This window comes from Eretmochelys imbricata, chromosome 3 (genome assembly GCF_965152235.1).
Source record: "Eretmochelys imbricata isolate rEreImb1 chromosome 3, rEreImb1.hap1, whole genome shotgun sequence".
Taxonomy (NCBI): Eukaryota; Metazoa; Chordata; order Testudines; family Cheloniidae; genus Eretmochelys; species Eretmochelys imbricata.
The window spans coordinates 57,529,574-57,554,523 of NC_135574.1; the positions used below are offsets into that span (position 1 = coordinate 57,529,574).

The 24,950-nt window shown below is 40.3% G+C and overlaps 1 protein-coding gene across 3 annotated transcripts in view; it reads left to right on the forward strand.

The window, feature by feature from the left end:
• RIMS1 (regulating synaptic membrane exocytosis 1) overlaps positions 1-24,950 on the forward strand; it is a 492,040-nt gene that overhangs the window by 437,777 nt on the left and 29,313 nt on the right. The gene's annotated exons all lie outside the window — the stretch shown is intronic.

Here is a 24,950-nt window from a genome sequence, read left to right on the forward strand (position 1 = left end):
AATATTCATCTACTTCTAGTCTTATGTTTTGAAACTGAACATGCATGCTAAATTATGCATTTGAGTCAAGTGATAACTTTAATGGGATCATCTGAAGTCCAGAATTAGAAGTTATGTTAATACTATGTTGTGCTGCTCAGAAATGCAATAGGGTCATTACCACTCAGTCTCATTAATCTAAGTAGCAAACAGATTGTTACTTAAAATAAACTGTATTAGTTCAGATCTACCAAATCAGATACTGTAATTTAAAATTTAAAAGTGGTCTGGCAGTATTCAAAGTGTCTGTGCTGATATATTCCCCCTTTATTAAGAGCTACATATTTTAATTTTATTTATAATTTTTTTTTATTTAAAGCTTATATAATGTGGTTTGAAACTGCATTCCTTCTGAACTTCAACCCCCAATGAAACAGGAACAGAGGAATTAACATACTGGATTAGACCTGTGATCCACCTAATAGTCTGGTACTGTGTTTTAGACAGTGGCCAGAACAAGTTGCTCCAGAGAAGGGTGCAGGAAACTCCCCAGAAGGCAGAGGTGGAGTAATTTGCCTGCCATGAATGTCTTGCTCTGATCCCTAATACTTATAGAGATTGGCTTGAACTCTGAACTCTGAAGTTTTATATCACTTCCCATAGGGTTTATTTTTGTTTGTTTAGGATTTTTTAATGCATTAATTACTTGTAACTCTGGATATTTTTGTTATCCGTAAAGTATACAATAACTCTTTGAATCTTGTTCAAATCAAGTTCAAATTTCAAATCAATTGGAGTTTTAGGTGTGCCAGGAATATAGCATCAGGCTTTTAATTTGTAAAGTTTTTAAAAGATAATATTAAATTCAGCCTGAGGAGACTCATGTTATACTATAATTCTTTAGAGCACTCAATGTCTTCCACTGCAGTGAAGACGATTGCAGTGACTTTTGCTTGCGAAAATATGATTGTGTAGTACTTTCAGCCCTAAAAGTGTTTAATGTGATTCTTAGTTTCCCTAATTGTAAACTCAGACAGTTCTACTGCAAGGTAAAATCTAAGAAAATTCTGTTTATTACCTGTGATTCCTCCAAATATTCCCAACACTACAGAAACTCAGTATTAGAATAAAAAGTACCTCATTCCAAAGGACAGGAATCAAATATTGACCTAGTAGACAGAATTGCTGACATTCCTTTGAAAGAATTCAATAGTGGAGTTCCAGGTTTCCTGAATCTGAAAGGACAATGAAGAATAATGTCTAAATGTATACAGTGCAATAATGTGAAAATCCCAAAGGCCCTTGTTTGGACACAATTTTTAGGCCTGTACAGAAATATAACTTTATGTGCTTTCAGTAAAATATATGTCAGAAACCAGTGAGTTGAATTAATTGTATTTTATTGGATTAATTTAGGCACCTAGGTATAAGGCCTGATGCTCTCTTTCCAAGGAAAACCCATAGTAGGGGACTAAGTATTCAAACTCTGACTCCTAACTCACAGAATTGTTGTCACATTTTCTCTCCAGGAAGAGGGATTTGAGGCCACACACGGAGGATGGGGGAAGCAGGGATTTCAGTAAACAGAGCCTGAGGAGCTTGAGTGAACTGGGTGGCACCACTGCAGATCTCAGTGAATTTGCAAGGAGAGTTAGCCGTTCTGTATTGGTCCCTAAATTATTTCTTACCTGGATAGTCCATCAACCCTAGCTTCAAGTATAAGATACGCTGTTCTAATGCCTAAGTGCATGTATATATTAAAACTATATAGCTCTTTATCGAGCTTATCACTACCTATAGGACTATATACCTATCCTTTACTTATGTATTTTGAGTGACATTGTTTAAATAAATGTAGGGTCATACAGTATATAAAAAAATTACTATGTGTCTAGAGAAAATAGGGTAATTCAAGCCAAACAAAGAAATCCATGAAGCATCCTTAATTTATTTTTGGACCTGCTACACCAGGGATCAGCAACCTTTGGCACGTGGCCCATCAGGGAAATCTGCTGGCGGGCCGGGATGGTTTGTTTACCTGCAGTGTCCACAGGTTCGGCCAACTGCAGTTCCCACTGGCTGCGGTTCGCTGTCCCCGGCCAATGGGGGCTGCAGGAAGCAGTGCAGGCTGAGGGATGTGCTGGCTGCCACTTCCTGCAGCCCCAATTGGCCTGGAATGGTGAACCGTGGCCAGTGGGGGCTCCAATCGGCCGAACCTGCGGACGCTGCAGGTAAACCATCCCAGCCCGCCAGTGGATTTGTCTGATGGGCCGCAAGCCAAAGGTTACCGATCCCTGTGTTATACTTTTATAACTCATTATTCACTTCTCTATTTAAAATTAAAATGTATAGGTTGCTGATTTAGTAATGTAAACTAGACCCTTTAAAATAAATATATAAATATTTATCTGTTACTAATATTTGAAAATCAGCTTCAATAGATAGACTTTTTCACAAAATGTTCTAAATTTATATCACCATTAATATTGTGCAGCCTTCTAAAAAAAAGTCAGAAATGCATTTATGCTGTAGATCTGTAATCACCCAATTGAAAAATGCACATTTATTAAAAATAATTATAAATATATGTAAAGATTTATTAGTAGATTTGAATAGCCTCTCCTGTGCCACTCAGGTCAGTTTAATAGAATGGTTATGCTATTTACCAGAGAATATGCAATCTTAAGAAACTACTCATGACTTGCATATAAATTTGTTTCTAATCCCAGCCAATGGGAGCTGCGGAGCTGGCGCTTAGGGCGGGGGCAGCCAGCGGAGACCCCTGGCTGCCCCTGTTCCTAGGAGCCGGACATGTCAGAGGCTTCCGGGAGCCGCACGGAGCCAGGGCAGGTAGGGAGCTTGCCTTAGCCCCTCTGCACCACCGACCAGACTTTTAGCAGCCTATTGAAATCTCCAGAATTGCTTACAATAGTCCCTGAGAGATTGATGCCGATTCCGGTAGACTCCCAGCCAATCTGGGAGGGTTGCCAACCCTAGCTCTACCTTTTAAAGCCCTCATGATCATTACACAGCCATGTTGCCACTATCTCTGCCCCAGTCTCCCTAAACTTGAGGTATTGTCAAGCTGTGTTTCCATGGTGCTGTGCATCTGTCGGACTAGATCACCTGTGTTTGGTATCAAAGAAGAGTTATTCTGGGCTAAATTGGCAGGGTGTTTGCCTTCCTCACAGCATCACGGAGGCCCAATTTTAGGTTAAAAGGAGTGTGAATAGGAATTTTTAATGTTAAGAAATAATGTTGAAGGGGTTGGTTCATCATTACTTGTATACAGTGTCCCCTGAGGACAATGGCTGAAAGGGCTGGTGCCCAGAGAGAAATATAACTGAAAGACATTGGATATAGCTGGTGGACCTTTTAGTAGGGAGAAGGGGAGGCCTTAAGTCTTTGCAGACTGAGATACCCTCATTCCCCATCACAGAGGGAGGGAAGAAAGGATCTTGAGTTAGGCTAAATCCTAGGAGTTAGGCTGAAGAGGACCAACCCTCAGGTACTGTTTATATAGTGTGAGATAATTTACCCTAGACTAGGCTTAATAAAACCCATGAATGCATGGGTTGGGGGAGAGCCAATAGCACTTCCCAGCTATAGTTAAAGTTGTATCCTGCTCTTTAAAATCAGTCCCTTTATCTATATTTCATTAGCCTCATTTTCAATATTTGAAATGTGTCAAAGTGCTGATCTTGATGCAAACACTTTATACTGCAGTAATTTCTAGCATCCTGTTTAAAATTTATAGATTATATGGACATGTGTGTGCCTAATGCCTAATCCAACCCCCTTTAAGGTAAGTATAACTCCTATTGACTTCATTGAGAGTTGGAGCAGGCCTATAAAGAATACACCATGATGTCATGGTGATGGAATAAAGATTCTACTGGTTTGAACTGGCAATGGCTATGTTACTCATAAGTGCCAAATCCAATAAAACCTTTTAATGAGTCCAACCATGGCACTTATTTCACCAAAAGAACTATTTCAGAAATCTTTTAGAGGTGTATTTAAACATATAGGGTGATCTTCACCCCCTGTAAAGGGCCAATATTAGGCCTATACGCTCTTTGTTCCTATTTTCGCCCATGAATATGTCGTGAAAATTGTGTAATGCAGAAAATGCCATTCTTTGTGCTATTCCATAATCCATGAGAGGCAAAGCAATGTTTATTGTGGAAGAATTTAAAGAATTGGGACGATGTGTTACAGCTGCATGCTTGCTGGTCAAGAACAAGAAATGGAAGAAACTAAATTGAATGGTTTATATAACGTAGCACATATTCTCCTCCACTCCTGCCAAACAGGTTCATGAGGAGAACAATGAGATTCAATTTTTTTTTAAAAAAAGACCAGTTTCTGGATTCCTCTATATTAGAATGCCTAAGTGGAGACACCTAGGAGTCTGATTTGTCTGAGGTGCTGAGCAGCTGCACCTCCAAATATAAGAATCATGGCACTACATCGCAGGGAATCATGATGAGTTATTTTGTCATAAAAACCAAAGTTATCCATTGTCCTTATTCCTGCTTGCAAAGTTGCACTCTAGAAATAAATCAGATCTTATTTAAAAAGGAATCTTCCGTCCTCCTGATGTGGAGGATGTACTGCGGGTTGGAGCTGTAATCCTGAATTTTCTGAAGACCAAAAGCTGTGAAAATCTTTGTATACATGTTTTCTGGACAAAAATGAAGACACTGCTACAGAAAGACTCTGTAGACCTGAATATATACAGGATAACCTTAAGATACTGGCATGAAACAGACATAGGTGAGGCATACATGTGTGCTCAGTCAAACCTAAGACTGTTCTGCAATTGAGAATTATTTTCCTCAAAAGTCACTATCAGATGTGAGCAAAAAGACTTGAGTAAACTTGAGGGAATGTCTACATTAGAGCTGCAGGTTTGCAGCTTGTGTAGGTGTATTATAGCTGTACTCTAACTAGCTAAAAATGGCAGTGTGGATGTCACAGCACGGGCTTCAGCACTGGCTACACAAGCTAGTACATACTCAATGAGGAGTCAGGCAGTCTTACCCTTGCTGCTGTTTTTAGCAAGCTATATAGGGTACAACTAGCATGGGTATGTCTACACAAGCTGCAAATCACACTCGCAGTTGCAGTGTAGATGTACCCTTAGAGTACATCTACAGTACTGTTAGACATAAGGGGCTGTTTAATTGTGTAGACATTCGGGTTCAGGTGGAGCCTGGGCTCTAGGACTCTGCAACATGTGAGGGTCCCAGAGCTCGGGCTGCAGCCTGAGTCCAATTATGTACACTGCAATTAAACAGCCCCGCAAGCCTAAGCCCCGCAACCGCAAGCTAGCTGGCACCAGCCAGCCGTGGGTGTCTAATTACATTGTGAACATATCCTTAGAGAATCATATGATCTAGTTCTACCCCGTAAGCTTTTAGTCTTCCCCAACACACAGCATGAGTAGAACCTTCCGCACCACATAGCATGAGTAGTCACCTGAAGTGTTTCCCTTAATTAAGGGATAAAGAGAATTCCCATACATACTCTGGAATTCAACTTTGTTTTCCAACATGTCAATTTCAGAGGCCAATCCAACAGTCCACTCCTAATAATATTGCACTATCCAGTTCAGCAAGCTACGTCAGTGGTTGTTTTCTATATATGGTCACAGAAGCTGATGTGAAATTCCTGCTTATCTGGCTGATCGGCAAGCAAGACTGCTTTCTGAAAATAATGCTGAGACCCATGGATACAGATGTCATTCTCTGGTTACTTTGTTGAATGACTGAAGTTGGGTAAAATTTAGAAAAGGCAAACCTATTCAGTAAATACGTGTGCATGGGCTATAATCATCCATTGGTGCACAAGATAATAGCATACCCAGTCGCTCACTGACTGCAAGCGGGCATTAATCTTCAATGGTAAAAATAAGAGTGGTTGGAACACTTGAAAGGTAAATAAGCAGAGGACAGCAGTCCTCCAAACCTAGAGCCACATACTTTCATAACAGACACTGAAAAATATGATGCCAATACTTCATTTTCACAGTCCTTATGTGTGACCATGCCAGCCTGAGTGTAAATTACACCTACAAAGAACATTCCAGGCAGAAAAGAAGGTCTATGGATAATGTTTCACCATCTTGGCAGCTGTGTTGTGGCATACCAAGAGACTGCCAGATAGGATATTATTCGGGACAAATTTTAGGCATTTAATATTTTGGAAATAATTAAATATTATTTAATTAAGAATTTTATCTAATAAAACTCTAAAATTCTTCGGACATTCCATCAGTGCCAGAGTTCCATTCAACTGTCAGACACACAAATAGCCTTGTGCCAATACCACTGTCTATCACACCGACAAATATTGTCCCACTGTTGCTTTGTACTCCCTTGTCAGTCTGTCTGTATCCATGTGTTCTCTCATCTTGTAATTAGGTTGTAAGCTCTTTGTGGCAGGGAATGTCTTTTGTTCTGTGATTGTACAGTGCCTAGCACAATAGGGTCCTGGTCCATAAATAAGAGTTTAAAACTGAAAGTGAAAAAGATTTCCCTAACCAATTTAAATTACAGAAGAGATCTAGGCAGGCCGATGTAATTATCCAAACTGGAATTTTGCAAGAAAAAATGGACTAATATTCCCTCCTTTGCTAAGAGTGCTGTTGCATCTTCAGTGATCACAAGTGACTCGAGAAACTCTGACAGCAAAGTGACCCCATAACCTTTCCACTACTCCCCCCACACCAAACTCCCTACCTCTCTACTAGGATGTCAATTCAGTAATGACTCAAAAGGAAGAGTGCTACCTTCTTAATCAGAAACACCGATTACCACAGCATCATGGCTTTTCCTTGACCAATTCCCAACCAAGTACTGAACAAGCTCACCCTGCTTAGCAGAGGAACACATAAAACCCACAACTTTCCTCTATTTTAGGGTCCATTAGTTATTTTGTTATTTTGTTATCATTAGGGGTTTTTTAAATTGTTTTCTTTTAATTAAAAATGTCAAATTGTCAAGCAGTATCAGAAATATTTGGTGGCCCAGGCAGTGAGATAGTTAATTTTCTTTTGTTCTACTGTTTGACAAGATACGGCATCAAGTCTGTGTTTTTATGAGATTTCTAATATTTTTGTTCTCTTTCACTGTCATCTTTTATTTGGCCAGATTTGTTATTGTTAGATCTTGACTGTTTTGATAGTAAAGTAGATTTGGGAAGGCTTCCAAGAAACAAAGTTACTTGGAAGTTGCAAACTATAAAACAACCCTCCTGGACCAGCATGTCTATAAAGTTCATTTGTAGTTAATTTTCCCGTATGGCACAGAAGAGCAATTCCAAAGTACTTGTTTGCGTTGCCTGCTCATCACTGCAGGAAAGCCTGTTTAATACTAGCGTATATACTCCTCTACCCTAGTGTAACTCCATTTTGTTAGTCTGAGGATGCAAATTTGTGCCATAAAACGTCCCTATATACCTTTATTATCCTGTGTACTTGTAGAATAATTCATGGTAACCAGAGGAGTAGTATCTCTTTCTTCAACATTTCCGCTCTCAGCCAGCATTTAGCTCACCTTAATATATCAGGAGCCTGCTTCCTCTGGTTATTGTTAATTTTCACAGACTTAGCCCTTTCAGTCTATTTCAGATAACTGAAGCAAATCTCTGAAGATATTTACAGTATTCCGCAAAAGAAAGTATAGAGAATGGGGAAAGGACGTGACATCAGTGTGGGTTTTCCTTTTCAACTAAACTGAAAAAAAAAATGTTTCTAGAATACCAGCAGTGGATGCTGATGATGCCTTTGGAGAGCTGTCCATAATGGGTCTCTAAACCTGACGACTAAATAGTGAAGAATATTTTGTTGAGAGGAACAAAACCTTCATTCAGATGTTGCTTTAACTCACATAAATGCATCTGCAGGAGGAAAAAAAACCCACCACCATCAGATGAAGAACGATATTGAAAGAAAAAGAAAAGAAGGGAAGGTAACACAAATTCAACACAACACCAGCTTATTTCTGTGAGATGAACACTTTGTTCTAGTGATGATTCTTAATTCTTTGAAACGAGTGAGTGAATGTAAGCATGTTCTTTTTTATTTGCTGTTGCCATCTAGCTGAGGAATTCACTACCCTTAATAGAAACATAATTCAGTCTGAGTTACTCATCTTCCAAAAGATTTCCTAATAAGGGTTAGTATTTTCAAACAAAGTCCAGCCTGCTCTGTTGAATTAGTGTTACATATGGTTCTTTTCCTTTTTCCTGAACTATAAATTTTAAGTTTGATGATGCTTTGCACTTGGTTGAATCACAGTAAAGTACTGATTTGCTGTGGTATTTATTAACACTTTTTCCCCCCCTGCAGTTTTTTTTACACAGATTCCTGCAGAAAGTGAATCCCAGTCATTGTATTTTTCGTTATTACCAAATTATAATTGATTTATGTTTTAAAATTCATGCAAGTTTAATGTCAGGAAAATTAAACTACTGTGAAACAGTATAGTCATCATTTTGTCTGTGAGTTTGAGTGCATGTAAAACAGCACTATAATTAAAAATATTTCAAATGTATTTGTTTAAGGAAGGAAGGACTTTGTTTCTGTTCTGTTTCTATTTTGTTATCAAACAGTGAAAATTAAATCACTGGAAAATAGTTCTCATTCATTTATGAAATATAGTAAAAAGTGATCTTATTAGTAATGTTTGCTGTATTTTCATTCAGTTTTATTTAACCAGGACTGTAATTTGGTTTATTATCTGACCAGTGAGCTCCTTTCATACTTTGGTCCCATATTCTACACCATGTAAATATAAAAAGATGTATTGAGATAATATCAAAGTTATTTATTTGAGCATAAGCTTTCGTGAGCTACAGCTCACTTCATCGGCTCAAATAAATTGGTTAGTCTCTAAGGCGCCACAAGTCCTCCTTTTCTTTTTGCGAAGACAGACTAACACGGCTGCTACTCTTACTCCAGTAAGTTACCAATCTAAGTTGCACCTGCATAAGACCCATTCTGTGCCAGTGCAGTGTTTGTTTTGCATTTAAACCCGGGGCCGGATTTAAACCTTACGCACTCCTAGGCACAGCCTCCTCTCTTGCTATAATTTTAAAAGATATATATTTGTTATGTTCTGCTGCCTGGTTATCTTGTTTGATGGATGTTTTGATACTATCTAATTCTCATCGATAGATACTTTTCTATGAGTTTATAAAATATGCAGTTTATTTTATTCATAGAAAAATTACCAGATTATACTGTTTAATATATGTGTAAGTATTGATATGTCAGAAACCAAACTTCAGGAATGAAGATTTTTCTGAGGCACAGAGACAATAGAAGCTGTGAATGTGACAATGGTACATGAGAAATCCACATATACCAGAAATCCAAGAATTTAGGACTCTCCTGCTAATTTTGCTGGATTCAAATTTTTGGTTTTCCCCAAAAAAGAAGAAAAAAGACAGGTCAGTCACTGGCAGAAGGCATTGTGAGACACAGCTTCAGGTTGTCAGTACGGATGAGGTAAAACCTGCTTCTCTAGCCTCCAGCCTGGTGTGCAGTGCTGTGCTGCTGTCTCCTCTACGGTTCCCTCCTTGGTGGCTCACAGCCTCAGAACATGGTCTGACAAGGAGCACCGAGAGGAAGCAAGGGCTAGAGCTCGGGGAGGCAACTGTCACTATGGCTTAGTTTGCTTGTTTTTGTGAATTGTGCAGGATAAGGGGGAAATGGCTAAGGATATGAGGTGAGCACAGCTGTTTACAGAGATGAGGATACACTGCTTTGGTTTTAAGTCGTGTCTTAACATTAATATGTTGAACATTTTTATATGGGATTTTTGTCTTTGGAGAACATTAAATGCATTTGGGGCCCTGTGGTTTTGGTGTGTGTATACTAGTATTAGAACAGGACATAATTTGCCACAAGTTGGCACAAAATTCCAGATAAATGCAAAATAGACTATCATTTTTACTGACCTGTTTATAATATCTGAAAATCTTTTTCATTGTACCTGTTCAGTTTTTCCAGGGGAGGACCCCTGGTGCCACTGTTTTGATTTGTTTTGCTTTCACCTCCCCACTGACTGACCAGAGGTCTCTTTATAGCTCTTTAGATGAATGTAGATTTGATGCCACAAACTGTTCTCTCTCTCTCTCTGAGTCTGCAGGCAAACTGAAATAATGAGTTATATTAAGATGTGATCTAGGATTTGTATATGAAAGTAGATAAACTTCAATCATTACTCTTCCTAAGAATGCTCCTCAGATGTCTTATCTCCTCCTTGCCAGCCCTGTCTCTCTCTTGGGGCCAGGGTTGTGGGGAGAGATTTCATTGGCAACCCATTCATCTCTCGTTAGTCTACCTGAAAAGTCACTGTGACATTAACAATGATGTTGAAGCCCTAGTACTGAAAATAAACGGACAAGGTAAATATGCAATAGGATTGACCTATTCTGGTTACATACTAATACCACTTTTTTTACAAGATCAGTTTTTATAGATAAAAGAAGGAATACATTAGAGAAACCATCTTGAGGGGCTTATCTTTTTTATAAATAAATCCCAGTCCCCATCTGCCTCTGACAGACCTCCCCAACAGTTCCAGGTTTCAAGGGACTGTTCCACTTTGACCCACAAAACTCCCTGTCCCAGTTGAAGTAGTGCTTGTCCCATGAGGCTGGCTGGGCTTGGCTCCTTGCTTAGGGTGTTGCAACAGCCCTGGTGCCAGGGGGTCACAACTCTGCTCAGGTTTGGCTCAGCCCCCCTGACAGCGTGATGGCTGGACCAAACTTGAGTGAGTGGCATTGCAACTCTGTGTGCCAGGTTGCAACACTCAAATTTGGCCCAGCTGCCCCCATAACCTGTTGTGGGGGCTGAGCCAAACGTGAGCAGAGCTGCAACCCTGTGTGCTGGGGCCAGGTTTCATTAGCTGGAATGAAGAGCCAAGCCCAGCCTGCCCTGCAGTACAGGAGCCACAGAAGCCACTGCTGTGCAGTGAGCTTGCTGTGCAATGCCCTCGCCCCCTGGGGGCAGAACCAGTCCCACTTAGCCACTTTACATGTTGGGAGGTAGGCTATAAGCATATGTTAGAGCCAGATTCTTCTATCCTCACTAGATATAGCTACTTATGTATCCCTCATCACCGTAGTGTTTGAATGCCTCACAATCATTTAATGGATTTTCTCTTCACAACACCCCTGTGAGGAAGGAAAGTATTATCCCCATTTTACAGCTAGTAACTCAGGCTAGATTAAGTGACTCAGTTGAAACAACTAAGAGGACAATTGTTGCTTTTTCTCCCTCCCTCAAACTGCTGCCCAGGCGACAGGCACAGCCTGGTTGTATTTTAGATATGTTTTTGGTGTTCACTGTACTAAGTGCTTTTTACTGTGTGAACTTTCACAATGCTGGGCTAAGCAAAATTGATGCTTCCTTGAAACTGCAGCTTGTCACATAATAAACAAGCTGTGAAGCTGCAGCAGGGTTTGTTTCCCTTTTTCCTGAACAGTAGCAGAGTTCAGATTACACATTCGAGCCTTAGAGTGTTTCTGGCGGGTAGTGACCAGACTCTCAGCACGTCTTCATTACTCCTTTTCATTGTAGTGGAGCTGCCTCTATTTAAACAGGTACTTTTTTGTTTGTTGTGACCTTTCTAAATTTCTGATAATACTTTTAGAAGTAAAGTATTATGTCATATTATTAAATTAATTGGTGATTTAATTTCATTTCACTCTCTAATGAACAGATATCCACATCACAACTGACACTACTTGCTTGGTAGAAATCTTACCAGTCAGGCTAAGGATTGAATGAGCATGCAAATTGAACTAATATTTAGCCTTATTAATCCTGGTGAAATTTTAACCCATCTTTAAAGAGCTTTGTATATATTGTTTCATTAATCAAGCTTGGATCATTATAATAAGATGTTCCTATGTTTTTTGGTTTCTGATGCTAATTTTAGGCAATATAAGAATACCCTTATTTACTGACAGCTTCCTTTGTCGGATCATTAGAGACACAAGGTGGGTGAGGTAATGTCTTTTATTGGACCAACATCTGTTGGTGAGAGAGACTAGCTTACCTAGAGCTCTTCTTCAGATCATGTTAACCAGAATAATGGACTATTCTCTACAGAGCAAAATTAGCCAACAGTGTTGTCACATTCTAGAAGATGGAAATGTCTCAATCTCAGTCTAATTTTCTAGTGATTATCTGAGAGAGTTAGAAAACATATGGTGGTATTATCCATTTAATGCTGGCAACGTGCTTGGTGTTGTATGCTATACAAAATAAAGATGGCCTGCTTAGTGGCACTGTAGGAACCTTAACCTTAACTTCCTTGACTTTTTTTATTTGAAACAGTGCATCCATAATATTACATTAACGTCCATTTTGGTGTGTAATTTGCAATATTCTTTTTTTTAAAAAGAGAGGAAAAACCACTCAGACAAAATGCACTTCAGTTGGCCCAAGGGGTGAAGAAGGAAAACTTGAATCTCCTGCCAAAGTCAATGACTGGTCACAACAAGAAGTGGAAATAATGCCATTTTAGAGTAACAATTTGAAACCTGCTGATCTTCCTTATGGCTCACCTCACTTGTCTCTTTCTTTCGGCATGTCTACACTGCAAACTTTTGCAGATGCAAGTTATATTGGCATAAACCCGCCGCAGTTAGTATATTGCTTGCAGGCCTGCTTACTTGACTCCTTGCGTCAGTTCTATGCTTACTCACCAGGAGTTCTTGTTTTGATGCGCAGTGTGGTGCACCATCGGTAGGTATCCTGGTGTGCAACTTGCCCATGTCCAGCACACTGGCATTTGGGAAGGTTTGGCAATGCATGGTGGGGCAGAAACAAGTCATGCAAGGGTGACTGGGACTGCAAGGTCAGGTTTGCATCATGCAACATTCTCTACCCATAATGCAATGTTTATCCCATACTTTTTGCTGCTATTTTGAAAATTCCACAAATCTGTGCAGGACTTGTCAATGTCTTCCATTTCTGACAGAAACATGGAGCCTGCATAGCTCTGCACTATTGTCATGAGCATTGCAAGCACAGAACACATGATCCTCCAGTATTTGCAGAGCCACAGAAATGGACACGGGGAACGTGGTAGTTTCCTAGAGGTCAGATTGATGTGGACACAGCGAGAACCAATTCAAGAATGCTGCTGGCATTCACAGAGCAGATGCAAATAGTGGAGTGCCGCTTTTGGGCCCAAGAAATTAACACTGACTGGTGGAATCACATCATAATGCAGGGTTGGGATGACGCGCAGCAGCCACTGAACTTTCAGATGTGCAAGGCCACATTCCTGTTTGCCAAGGTCACCCCCACCTTCCAGTGCAGGGGAGTCAGAATGAGAGCTTCTCTGACAGTGGAAAAGTGAGTGGCAATCGCTCTGTGGAACTTGCAGTGCTAGATTGCTGCAGTGGGAAATAATTTTGGAACTGGGGGCCATTGTCATGCAAGTCTGCAGGGACATTAATTGTCTCCTGCTACGCAGCACTGTGACTCTCAGCAGTGTGCAGGACATAATGGATGGATTTGTAGCAGTGGAATTCCTGAACTGTGGTGGAGCAATAGACAACACACATCCCTATTTTAGTACCATGCCACCTTGCCACAGAGTACATCAACACATTTTTCTATGGTTATGCAAGTGTTGGTGGATCACCAGGGACGCTTCACCAACATCTGTGTTGGCTGGTTAGGGAAAATAAGAACATAGGAACGGCCATACTGGGTCAGACCAAAGGTCCATCTAGCCCAGTATCCTGTCTTCCAACGGTGGCCAATGCCAGGTGCATGACTCTCACATCTTTAAGAACACAGGTCTGTTCAGAAAGCTACAATCAGGGACTTTCTATCCTGACCAGCGGATTACCATTGGGAATGTTGAAATGCCAATAGTGATCCTGGGGAACCCAGCCTACTCCTTGCTGCCCTGGCTCATGGAGGCAGACACTTGCCACCACAACAGCACCAAGGAACTTCCAGCTTGGCAGGTGCAGAATGCCAGCTGAATGTGCTTTTGGTAGATTGTAGGAGTGCTGGTGCTGTTTACTCACAAGATTGAAGTTCAGTGAGAAACAATATCCCAGTGGTTATAGCTGCCTGTTGTGTCCTGAATAATATCTGAGAAGCAAAGGGGGAAAACTTGCCGCTGGAGTGGAGGGCAGAGGTGGAGTGGCTGTCTGCTGACTTTGAGCAAGAGCTATCCAAAGAGCTCAACAAGAGCTATATGGCTCAGGGAGGCTTTGAAAACACACTTTAACTGCGAGCCACAGTAATGCATTGTGGTATACTGTGCTTTACCTGGCCCTACAGTGTGGATACTGGTTAGGAATTGTATGGTATGTGGTGGACATCTATAAATATATACAGTGTAGTTGTCTTTGATCCTATGGGTTGTGTCACAGTGTACAAAAAAAGAATACCTCACTACCACCAGGCATTCTGTATCGTAAATGATTAGGGGACTGTAACACGTGACTTATGAGGAGAGGTTGAGGGAACTGGGATTGTTTAGTCTGAAGAAGAGAAGAATGAGGGGGGATTTGATAGCTGCTTTCAACTACTGAAAGGGGGTTCCAAAGAGGATAGATCTAGACTGTTCTCAGTGGTAGCAGATGACAGAACAAGGAGTAATGGTCTCAAGTTGCAATGGGGGAGGTTTAGGTTGGATTTTAAAAAAACTTTTTCACTAGGAGGGTGGTGAAGCACTGGAATGCGTTACCTAGGGAGATGGTGGAATCTCCTTCCTTTGTGGTTTTTAAAGTCAGGCTTGACAAAGCCCTGGCTGGGATGATTTAGTTGTGGATTGGTCCTGCTTTAAGCAGGGGGTTGGACTAGATGACCTCCTGAGGTCTCTTCCAACCCTGATATTCTATGATTGATTCTATGATATGCTGGAAACTAATAAATATTAATTGTTTTCCAAACAGAAGAATTTTATTGAGTAACTAAAACACTTTTTAAAAAATTCTGTGCGAATTAAAAGCAAATACGTTAAAATCTCAAAAAATTTATGGAACAAAGCTTAAAGAAGGGGAAAGAACATTCCTGTCCATTTTAGCGACACATACATCAACTGTGGTTCTCACAGGTCAGTGATCATGAAGCTGTGGATGGCATTAAATTGTGAAATGGTAGGGGTAGGGATGTGGCTTCTGGTGCCACATGGCATGTTGAGAGAGGGCGTCGGAAGGGGTTGCACTGGAGTTCTCCATGGACAGCAAAGGAAGGTGGGCCCAGAATTGTTAAACTTGCAGGTCCACAAGAGCCTGCAGCATCTGTGTTTGCTGCCAGAGAAGCACCATTATATCCTGGTGCATCTCCCTCTCTGATTCCTGGGCCTTTCTCCTGTCTGTTCTTTCCTTCTCCAGACACTTGCTGCATTCCTGCAGCATTGGTTTGCAGGATCTCTCTGAACATGTCATTCCTAGGCCCCTTCTTTCTTCTCCTTATCTAGCTCAAGTGTTCTGCAGATGCAGAGAGGCAACCCCTCAAGGCTGTAATGGCAGCATCTGCAGATAAAATACACAGGGATACCATTGTCATTATGGTCACAACAGAAGGCGAAAGTTAAGATTCAGAACTCCCTTCACTTGCTCCCCTAAAGTTTTAAACAAGACATGCTTATTGGCACTTCTGCTTCAGGGTGTTTGTGCACGGCACCACTCACAGCTCCAGCTGTGGTGAGTATGGTCCACCAGTGGTGAGGAAAATGAGGAGGGACTTGCTTGGTTGCATGAAACTGAGCATAGGGCAATGGCACTGAATACTGGCACCATTTTCCACCAGCAGTGGTGATTTTAGCTGATATCTCACACCTGGGGGTAACAAAGGCACAGAGCACACAGCTGCTGCTGGCATCCTGATGCCACCTGGGGCTGTATGCTGCTAGCCTGTTCACTGCAATGGTGCCTGCAGAAGTTATCACTGACCGGCATGGGAGAGTGTCCTGCGGGGGAGGAAGAAATAGGGCTGCCATCCCTAGAAACTTTTGGGAGGGGAGTGCAGAGAACCTCCATGAAAGTGTCATCAAGATCTCTCAGGAAGATTTAAGGGACATCTTTGAGTACATAAACAAATAGCTCCGCATGGCCCCGTGCCTGCCTAACTCTACAGGGTAACGAAAAGCAGATAACTCTACCTTTATTTGCTGTACCATTACTTCTACAAGTGTGAGTAAATTGATGAAAACTCAATAACTGTGTCCTGCTGGGAGGGCAGGGGGCATTACTGTAATGGGAAATAAATGTACACACCTGAGATTCCTTTCCCTGAATCTGGCTCACCTGTGCTCGACTGCTGGGACTGACTGGACTGCAGTAGACTTTCAAACAGGTCCTAGCTTGTGGCATAGCTGGAGCCCCTAGTTGCATGTCCCCCATCCTCTGCCTCTTCCTCCTCCTTCTCCATTTCCTCCTCAGACTTCCTGTTCATGCCATGGGCCTGTGACTTGGATTCCTTGGAGGTACCAATGGAGGTGTGGACTTCACCAAGTATGACATGCAGCTTTTTGTAAAATCTGCAGGTCTGCAGCTCAGCACCAGATTGATATTTGATATGCCTGCAGCAGTTTCTTTGCTTTCATGCACCACTGCTGCTGATCCCTTCTCCTGCATTCCCCATAGCTGTGTTTGCATAGCCTCTTCTCCTTACAGGCCCAGGAAATCCAGTATCTCCTGTCTAACCCAGGCCAGAGCATGGCTGGAATGTGTAGCTGGCATGGTCAGCTGGGCAGTTGCACACAACAAGAGAGAGCTGCTAGGTAGGCAGAGATCTGCTAGGTGTGCTCGCCAAGCTGGACAATCAGGATAAGGCATTTCAAAAATTTGCGGGGCTTTAAAGGGCGGGGGAGGCCCTCCAATCTCCTGGGCAGTGGAGTTCACAGTTGTGGCCAGAGCGGCAGTGTCAGGCATTGTGGGACAGCTGCTGCAGGACTGTTAGTGTTGACATAAGTAACACTGTGTCTACATTTACCCTACATCAACCTCAATACACTGACCGTAGCTCAGTGCCGTTCAGGGAGGTGGTGTTACTATGTTGGCATAAAGGAGACTTTGCATCAGTGGGAGACAAATTTTAAGTGTGGACACATGCAAAACTAAGTCTATGCAAGGCAGCTATGTAAACCTAACTTTGTAGGATAGTCCAGGCCTTTGTATCTGTACTTGTGTGGCACCCATCACCATAGTTTCTGTCCTCACAACACCCTAGTGGGGTGAGGAAATAATATGATTAGGTTTCACAAGTGTAGAGGTAAGACACAGATTTACGAGAATGGCTTTGAAGTCCATGACAGAGCAGGGATTTAAACACTGATCTCCTGAGTCTTAGTCTGTTGCCTTAATCACAGGACCATCTTTCCTTTCTGCTTGTTTTCATCCAGTTTTACCATGGCCAGACAACAGACTTCTTATCATCCTGTTATTACACAGAATAATTATATGCAGAGTAAGAGAGCTTCTGGTTGTCAAAGAATGTTTAGTTTTTGATTGGTTGGTGTCTGTAATTATAAAATATAAAGATATAAAAATAGATGTCAAGAAAGGGGTAGCTTGAAGATTTTGTCTTGAAGGTTTGGGGGCTGAATGCCATTGATTTAAGTGTCGTCAAGGTTTTGGCACTTGTTATTGCTGTTAGATTGAAGAAATGGGTGATCTCATTAGACTGTTTTTCTGCTAGCCATTATTTTCCTTCTTGACCTCACACTCACAGCAATTTGGATAACCATTTTGCATCCTTAACTGCCAGCAACTATGTACAGTATATACAAATAGGTACTTTTGAATTTTGCTTGGTAGTTAAATTTATTTGATATTTTCTAAAATAACATTTTTACTTCTGTAATACCTGCCATTTGAGGCTCTCATAGCTCTTTTATAATAATAATAATATAATAAATAATTGTACTTTGTTTTTATATAAGAATTTTTATCCATAGGTCTCAAAGCACTTTACAAAGGAAGGATAAATATTATTATCCACATTTTACTGATGGAGAAATTGAAGTGCATAAAATGACTTGCAAAGGTCACACAGTCTACAACAGAATCAAGAATAGACACCAGACCTCCTGACTCCCAATGCCATGTATTAACCATCGGAACATCCTTCCTCTTGTAATGTAATTGCCTCATGAAAGTGCTTTGGGATTAATTTATTTTAAAGGACCCCAAAGCATGTCATAAATAATATATGCAGAACCACTGAAATGCTGCCAGCTCTGAAAGGGATGGCAACCACCAGCTGGCGCCCGACATATTGTTCATCAATGCAGGAGAGAGTATCCTTAGCTAAGGAGAGCACTCTCTAAGCAAAAAGTGCCATGGGTTCTCAAATGTCCATCCAGTAGAACTGTGATGTATGTTCTCACGTGAAATATCCACATAATAAACCTGCACAGAACTCAACTTGAGTTCAAGGACAGAGTCAACCCCTACTGGAATTTGGACTTGTGGCCAAAGGGAATGTAGGTGTTTAATACCTACAACTTACATCACTAAAACACATCTCTGGTCTGGTGATGTCTAGTGTAGTCTGTGCCTTTGATCTTGGGTTGGGTTTTTTAATACCATTATTTTGTTTTCTGATATTTGTTTAGTGAAAATTGTGTGTGGGCTTATATTTAGCAGCCATTCAGAGATTTAAACTGAAGTGTTTTGTTTATTAAGAAGGACTTAAATTTATAATGTGCTGAAGTAGATTATGCTCTGCATCGTAAAGAGTTAGTTTAATTATGAGCAATTCATGAGCAAATAGTGCTCCTTGCACTTCATTACATGTAGTATTTTGAGATATTGACACAGTTTGTTAATTACAATCTGAATCAAGGTTCCACATAGAAAGAGCCTTAAAATCTTTCAATCTGGACATTTGTTGTACTGGTTAAGAAAAATGCTCAGATACATGCATTATGCAAAACCTAAAGGTGGTGTTTCAATGCCACCAAAAGTATTTGTTTGAACACTCAGTTTTCATTCAGAATTAATTGGAATTGGGCATCCAGTACCCTGGCAGCAGTGAAAGTCTCACCTTAAGTGTATACTCACATTCTATCGGTCATTTTTGCAGTTGATGTTTTGTGCTTTAGAACAAAAAGTGGTTGCAATTGTTGTATTTTTTGAGCTCATCTGCTTATACAACGACGGTCTCACTTTTAACAAGGTCTTTTTGTTCAGATTGCCAATATTTCCATCAAAATATTAGGTTGCAGTTGCCCTGAGCGGCTCCTGAAAGCTACCTGAGCAGAACATGCAAAATTACCCTTTCTGCTGTAATGAACAGGAAAGCAGCATGGGGGTCACTTGCTGTCTGTCTTTGCTTAGGCAAGCACTCTGGAAAGGCATATGAACATTTCAGGCTCATTGCTGATGACTGTGTAGTTTATTGTTGTGAGGCAGGAATTAATAGAATGCAATATATGACAAAGCACTCAGTGGATTAACAACTCGTCTGGTTTGTTAAATAGTTTAAACATTCAGCACACATGAGTCTGTTTAATTCAAAACACATTTTATCTTTTGGGTATCTGTGATGCGACTGCACCCCTCACTGCCTTGATAGGGTCAAGGAGGGCCTGAGAGGCCAATTAAGTTACCTGGGGTCACCTGTGAGAAGAAGGGCCAGGGTTAATTAACAGTGAAGCCCAGCTGGGGAAGGACTCGGAGAGCACTATAAAGCCAGGAAGCTCAAAGCACAAAGGGAACTGCCTTCTTTCTCTTACAAACGTCCCCCGCCCTGTCCCTCATACACACCTCCGCTTTCAGCCTCTTGGCTTTATAGTGCTGTTCCAGTCCTTCCCCAGGTGGGCTTCATTGTTCATTAATCCTGGCCCTCCATTTCCCAGGTGACCCCAGCTAACTTAGTTGGCCTCTCAGGCCCTCATTAACCCTTTCAGGGCAGGTGTGGGGTGCAGACCCCATCACAGTATACCACATAGAAATAGGAAGTCATATGAAATATTGTATAAGTGCTGTCACTGATGTATACTGCTAAATATAATCTCCATCTCCCTCTGTTAAAATATGTCTGCATTACAGTGAAAACGTCAGTATTTTTATTTAAATACAGTCTGTTAAAGAATGGCATGGCCATGGGGCCAAATCCTATTTGTCTTCTCAATGAGTGGTCCCACTGAAGTCATTGTGAGCAGGATTTGGCTCTGGGTGACATGAAACGGAGAATGATTATATAAGAAATTCAGTAAAAATCTCCTCCCTTTACAGACGGAGAGGATCTAGGTGGAAGAATGCAGTCACAGTCGGGCTGTAGGATTTGCTCTATGGTACACATGCACACACACACATTCAGTTCTGCTGCAGGCACTGAGCTATGATGCCTCAAGTTCCTCTCAAAAAGATAGGAAAAATAGTGAAAAGTTTTTGATACTTTTAAAATGTTAACTCTCTTTATTACGTCTTTCTCCCATTCCCAAGCTAGGCAAACACAGAGTTGGGTCCTCAGAGAGAGAGAGAGAGATTCCTAGTTCTTCTAACAATAACACTTCCAGTACTGGGATCAGAATTGGCACTTTTTATTTAAAACCTTTTATTTAAAAAAGAGACTGTGAATTCCTTGTAAGAACTGCTTCCCTTATTTTAGTCTTATGGCCTGAGCAACATCTTTTCCTTTAAGAGGTTTTTAAAAATTGTATATTTGTATTAAAGTGTATAATGAAGAGATCGTTTGGATGTGTGGGAGATTGAAAACTCCACGAGATCAGCTTTGTTTAAATAACATAAAAATATGTTAAACTGAGGAAAACATTTTTTGGGGCTTCAAGCTCCTTGGAGTGGTATTGAGTCTTATCCTACACTGAAGTCCATGGCAAAACTCCTATTGACATAAATGAGAGAACATCTACAATAAAAAAAGTATAGAAGGAATATAAACGTTCATGTTTCAGGCCAATCCAACATCTGGCTGGAGCTAGGAAGAAAGTTTGCCTCAGGGCAGGTTAATTTATATGACTAGCTTCCTCATTTTTAAAAAATCACCTTTCTAAGGTTTAATGTCATCATGTTACTTACTGGGGCAGTGCCTCCCCCAGGAATGTTGAACTTAATTACATGTGATAATTATTATTTAATGGCTCAGGTGAAGTTACTTCTTGAACCAACTCCTGTGTGGTATTTAAGATTAAGTCTAATTGTTTTCTTATTCTAGCAATAGCCGCTCCATTTAAGGTGTTGAGAGATTGTTTCCCTAAACCTTGTTGTGCTTTGATACTTCACGAGTTTACATGCAAGTAGTTGATGTCACCGACTATTACTGTTTTATTAGCCATTGTTGCATGCCTGATCCTTGACCCTAAATATTGAGTATTTGTTATGCTTTACCTGATCAGGGGCTGGGAGTGTAAGCAATACATTTTTATATGTATGACTTGCGATTTGTATCTATACACATTTTACTGGTGCACTCTACTTAAATCTTCCATCTCATTAGATTCTATGGAATCTTTTAGATACAGTGCTACTCCCCTACTTCTAAGTCCTAATTTGCTCTTCTTGTAGAGTTCATAGCAAGGAATTAGAATATCCCATTGATATTTTTGGCCATTCCACTATGTTTCAGGAACAACTATAATGTTAAGAGTCTATTCCAACGCCAGGCATTTTAGCTCATATATTTTTGCTTTTAAGCATCTCATATTATTATATAGACATTTACATTTGGCCAGTCATCTATTTTCACTTATATCAGTCTGATATCCTGCTACTTGTGTGGAATTTACCTTTGTGATATAAATTACTTCCACTTGTTCAGATGGATATGGATACTTTTATATTACTGATATCCCTTCTGTATAAATCTGACAGTTTGAACATACCCAAAAAGAAGCACTCTAATTAATGATAATAGTAATCCTGAGTAATGAGTAAAGCTTTTTCTCCCATTTCCATGAAAAATTAAATGCTATTTGGAATAATAGGTATAATATACAGATAATAAGAGATTAGCACATCTGTTACATAGAACCTGACCTTCAAACTGTTAGCTCTGGTAAAAGATTCGAGCATCATGATATAATCCTTATATAAAAGGGCAAGTCTGTTCTACCATTGTATTTTCTGATCTCTGTCATGTACACTTAATGAATTCCCTTGAAAGATGTAATGCTACTCAATTTGGGTGACTCCATGCCAAGAGAACATAGCTGATTGAGCTAAGAATTACTACAAAAGGCAATCCTGCCCAACAAGGATTAGGACTGGAACCCTGGAGACAAGGTTTGTTTATTAATTATATGTTCATTTTGCACCCTTTTCCATTAGACCAGGCCACTGTGCCCATCTCCCTTTATGCCACATGCAAGCAAATCCAGAATTCACAACATTTGCTTTGCACTGTGATTGATTCCAGTAGCTCTATTTGGCTCACATGGTGTTCATTTGTAAATCTCCTTTCATGCTGGGTTGTTTGATAGGTTGCTTCCCCTTTTCCTTTTCTTCAATTCTGATATTGATATGAAATTTACAGTTCTCTGTATATTTACAAAACTATGTTGTTTTAGTGAAAGGTTTGCTAGTGCCTTCTACCTTAAAACTGCAAAAAAGCTTAAGATCAGTCCTGAATCTCAAGTTCTGCTTTTGCATAACACAAAAACATGAGAATTTGCTGTTAAACAGTTTTAAGCTATTGGAGTAACTCAGTTAGTTTTCTACTGTATTCTCAGTAATAGAGCATATGTACAAGTAGGTGGGTATTGTATTGAATCAGTAAGAGAATGGTCATTATATTTTTTTAATAATATACCTTTACATTACATTTCAAAAGTACAGAAGCCCTACTTTAGTAGTTCATATGGAGTCTTTGAAGTGTATTTACTTTAGAGGGCTAGACTTTCTTCAAGAAGAATAATCAATACAAAATAAGCGCCATTTCATTTTATTACAGGAAAATCTTATACCAGCTAGGAATGCCCGTATTTGGACTGGCTTTAAAGAGTTGCTGCCTTGACTGGTCTGTTTTAATTTATTTCTTTGTTGGCTGTAATCCAGAAACTGTCAATATTTGTTTACAGTATATGGCTAATTTCCTCTCTTTTATTTTCATTAGTGTACCTTTCATAGTGTTTAATGGATGTATTATACACAGAAATGTTATCAGACAAGCGAAAGTCATAATAAAGAAATCTTGTTTTGCAATGAAAAAATAGCATAATTTACCCGGAGAAAGTACAGAACCTGTTTCTTCTGTGTATATTATTACCCTCTTTTCTCTGATGTTATCTTGGATAAAGGAGATGCTTCTTCACTATGCAAGGTTTGCAACACAAACAGGAGGGCTGAGCTGAATGAAATATGATAAGCCAGGTGGAGCTACAAAAATAACTTGCATTTATTTGACTAGCAAAAGGAAAGGATGCTACATGAGCTCCTGCAACCTCAGGTCTTCACCTTCCATGCTGGAAGACAATGATGTTAATCAAAGCAATGTTGTTGCTGCAGCTATTTCTGATTGGTGGTTTGCATATCCAGCACAGTTGGAGTGCAAGAGATTGTGTCTGAAGGGTTTTCTTGAATGCATATTTGAGAATGGGAATAAAACAGCAATATTGCACATCCTCAAGTTATTCTCAAGCATCCATTTGGGAACTTTGGCAGAATTTGTTGTCTTTGAACATGGTCTTTGGGAATAGTTGTTCACTTTGAATAATATAAGTAAAAATGGAACAATTATATTATTTATACTACTACAGTATTTATAAAAACATGAGCTCTTTACCCACGTCTCTAGGCATATTTATATATTTAAAATCATAATTAATACAAAAAAGTATAAAATACTACCCACAGCCAACAACAGCGATCTTAACAATGAAATACCGAACACTATCTCCGTGAAGTTTCTCCATGACTCATTTCCTATCCTAACCAATACCCAGACACAAGCCTTCTTAAGCAGATGGGCCTTGCACCATCTGCCTGAAGTTCAACAGACTTGGTTGAGGGCTGGCCAACAAACGGAGTTCCAGAGTGTAAGTCCTTCCACTGGCATTTTGCAAAGTTTACATTTTGTGGCTGTAAGTTGTCTTGGCTGATTTCTAATGTCAGGAGGTTAATAGATAAAAGGCAGTTTCTAATGTAGCCAGAACATGGAACATTACACTTCCACACTTCAATTTGTATTCCAAAGCAAACCAGTACAGCATTCAGAGCACAAGTCTAACATGCTAACTTGGCTATTGCCGCTAAGCAAGAATGCTGTCATGTTTTATAGTAGCTGAAGTTTCAGTATAATCTTCAGTGATAGTTCCAAAGCAGAGTGTTCATGGTTCCTAAACTACAGATAATAGAGCCAGTATCCAATCCCCTGAGTTTTGTGAAATTGGAAAGAGAAGTTCAGAGGAAGTGGTCTCAGGATACAACCTGGTAGTTTGGCCAAGAAACCCAGACTTCTAACTCTATTTAGGGCCTGAAATTAGAGTTCTAAGAACAGAATGGGTTGCAACTTCCTTTCCACTCAGTGTTGAAGGATCCAGCCGAGCCTGTGTGCTTCTAACCAGCCTTTCTCTTACTAATCCAGAAGAGCAGGGCAAACTGGGAGTTGAAATCCCCAGTGCGGCCATGAGTGTAGTCAGGATTCTGGCAAAGATTCCAGAGAATGGAGGTAGGTATATAAGGAACTTCCTTCCCTCAGAATAGGGAGAGAGAACTGGAGGGCGCCAACCTGGGCTAATGGTCTCTCAGGGAACATAGGGTATGAAATCCAATTCCTCTGTGGGTTTGTTGTTTTCTTCAAAACCTTTGTTAATTTCCCCTTTGGTTGACCAGCCTAAAGAGAGTCCATGTTAGGAGGAAATTTGTTATACACTCAACATGGGGATGTGCCCTTTTGTCTTGAGCTGCTACAGACAGGCTTAAAGAAATACCCCAGGCATGAACAGACCTTGTTTTTTATTGGTTTCAATAAACACGCTAGGAGTGTGCATATTTTGTTTGGCTGGAAGCGT